Raw genomic sequence first — 3155 nt, forward strand, 5'->3', positions numbered from 1 at the left:
ACCTACATGGGTTCAAGACTGAAATATGTTCAGGGTCCCTCAGTTTTCTTTGAGAGTAAGACATCCAGGAAAATTTATAGAATCTAGCCCTCTCTTGGTTCTGCTGCTTGAAGTGGGTATCAAGACACCAAATTCTGGATCCACTTGAAAACAAGTTTACCGAACGAGGGGAAAGGTTTTGGTGGCAGTTTCTATTTATTTACTGTTCCAGAGGCTCTTAAACTTGAGGTTTGTGTATGTATTCAACTATAGGTTTCTTAGTTTATAATTGTAAGAACAACGCATGTCTGCATAAAAAGAATTGTTTTTATTTTATTTAAATTTATAAACGATGTATCTGTTCAGTATTTAAGTTTGTTTTTATTTATCTTGCAGACAAAGACACAGACAAGTGCAAAAAATAAATCCTCTTTTACAATCTGGAACTCACTGTTCAGTGTAAGTTTTGATTCATATAAGAAGGAATATTACACTAAAGGCAGTTTAAAGTGATAGTGATATTCATATCAATAAAAAGTTGGTTCCAGAATGGGAGGGTTGATAATTAAAGGCACTAGACTTGAGGAAAATCTCAACTATATTCTAATTTTTAGGTTGACAGGATATATTAAGAGTGCTCTTAATTTATTTTTAAAGTTTTTAATCTTGAAAATATGTCTGAAATTAAAGGTGTTACCATGTACCACAGAAGCTGAGAGACAAATATGAACTCACTTATTTAGAGAGTGTCAGAATTTAAAAACCAAGCAGATGCCGCTATGCTAAAAATGACCTTCAGTCATTATTTGAAGAAATTGGGCTCCAGTGATCCTGGGTGGGCAATCTTTGGAAGTAACTAGTATGTCCATAGTTCAAATGGAGAAAAAGGAAGCCCACATAAAAAAATTGTGGTAGGGCTGACAGGACAACCATGAATTAAGCACCGGTTCTTTTAAAAAGGACTATCTTGACTTGAGTTTTAGAGGAACCAAGGTAGATGGGACCTTGGTGAGCGGTGGAAGGAGTCAGAAGTTGGGATATTCCTTAAATAAGAATTTCTTGACTTTTAAATAATGTTGCCTAATGTTATATACATTAAAAAAAAAAAAGAAAACCTTTACACTGGAAAGTCAGCACATACTTTTGGTTTTGGCTTTAAGTTTTTCTAGTCTTCTCTGTGGTAAAAAATAAGAATTTTTGTGACAATTGTTTTTAAAAATGTATCTGGATGCATACATCTATCTATACACACCAACCAACACTCACTTTATAGTTTTAAATTCCCTGATAGAATTAAAATGGCTATTATGCATTCTATAAATAACTCATTGCTCAACAAGTAATAGAATATTACATAGTGGTTCCATGCCTGTTCTCTGGTGCTTAAACTCCGATCTCAGTTCTAACTGCAATTACTTAACTTTCATGTCCCTCAGTTTCTCTTTTTTAAAACAGTACCTGATTTATAGGCTGAGATGAGTTCCAAAATGAAGCACCTAAAAGAATATCTGGGTACATAATAGTGCCGTGTAACTATTGCTTAATAAATAAGGGCTTTTTTTCTAGAAGCAACATGATCAAAACAGATTAGTAAAAAGATGTCTAAAAGTATATTTTGAGAAGCATTAGCTCTTTTGGAGTTTTACATGGTTCTCTTGGGAAGTAATTGATAAAATTGAAAATAAAAGTTACCTTTCAAGTGAATTGGCATCTATGCCAAGGGTGACTACAACAAAAAAACAAAACTAGTAAACAGTACAAGTCAACATGACCATCATATTCTGAACTACTATTTTTGAAGATAATAAGTGGCAGTGGTTATAGAATTAATCTGTTTGACTCTTAGTCTGACTTTGGATAGTTACTCTGAGCCTCAGTTTCTCATCCATACAATGGGAATACTAATGTAGTTACCTGTTTGGTTGTTAAGAGAATCATATAAGATAACAATTATCAGCACCATTAACTTAATAACAATGAACTATGATCAATATTAATACTGAGAGTTTTGTTATTTGAGTCCTTTATCCACTTATTTTCTCATCTGTCTATGAATAAGTGTAAATGCAAAAAACAAAAGATAAATGTTTGAAGTGATAGATATGCTAATTACATTACCTATATTTGATCATTACACATTATACACATGTATCTGAATATCACACTGGGCTGAGATGGATACCAAACTTGAGCTGTGAAATATTGCTTCCTTAACTAAAAATGAAGATTTTCTTCGGAGATTTCTCCCTCCTGATTAATTTCTAGTAGATAGGGCTACTTCTGTCTCCTTCTCTACATTTCTCTCTGTCTCTCTGTGTCTCCCTATGACTTTCATTGTTTTTTTTTTTTTTTTAGTTAAAGTATTCTTTGGGTTCTCAAGCCCCTCCTTTTTTTGTGCTAATTTGTGCCTTTTCCCCATTCCATTCAGGAAAGGCACAAACCAGGCCCATCCTGAGAATGGATACTGAACTTGAACTGTGAAAGCGTGCTGCGTGGTTTTCATTTTTTGCTTTTTAAAATTAAAATCTACAATTTTTATATTATCTTTTTTCTTTTTCCTTTTTAATTTTTTTCTTCTTTCCTCTTCTCTAATTCTTTTCCTTTTTTCTTTATCTTTATTCATTGGCTGCTCAGCTTGTAATGCACTAAGTGTCAAGACAGGTCCAAATGAACAGGATCTAAACATCTGAATACAATTAGGGTCAGAATATTCCTCTATTCCCACTGAATCTGATGCACAATGAGTGAAAATGGAATGGAAGAGATATTGCAGATCACCTCCTCCTGCATCCATTGAATGTTCAGACTGAATTTCAAGAATTAGGAAGAAACGCACCATCCATCAGATGACTAGAAACCACTACAGGGTCACAAGAAATATGGGAAAGCAAGAAAATACCTCTCCAGGAACCAGCAGTTAGTGTAATGTCTATGTCGGTGGACTCCCACGTAGTCGACCGCGGTTTGCATCCCGGACCCGGTGGCTTAAAACTCACCCTGGGCACGTGTGCGTGCATGCCCAAGATCCTGAGAGGAGAATGGAGGAGAAGGGATTGTGGCATGACCATCCCCCTGGGGGGTGATTTCTCGCTTTCTGTCTCTATGTCTCTCTCTGGTGAGCGCACGTGCCCTATAGTGAAAATCTCTCCAAAAAAAAAAACCAAAAAAATCCTCTC

General features: G+C 35.2%; 1 non-coding gene across 1 annotated transcript; it reads left to right on the forward strand.

Moving 5' to 3' along the window:
- The first annotated feature begins 343 nt into the window (after positions 1-343).
- LOC114008522 (small nucleolar RNA SNORA40) lies at positions 344-469 on the forward strand. Its single transcript, XR_003550041.1, has one exon. It is a non-coding gene; the product is annotated as a small nucleolar RNA SNORA40 (small nucleolar RNA).
- The last annotated feature ends 2686 nt before the right edge of the window (positions 470-3155 follow it).

The sequence above is a fragment of the Tupaia chinensis genome, unplaced genomic scaffold (genome assembly GCF_000334495.1).
Source record: "Tupaia chinensis unplaced genomic scaffold, TupChi_1.0 Scaffold000350_1, whole genome shotgun sequence".
NCBI classification, from domain to species: Eukaryota; Metazoa; Chordata; class Mammalia; order Scandentia; family Tupaiidae; genus Tupaia; species Tupaia belangeri.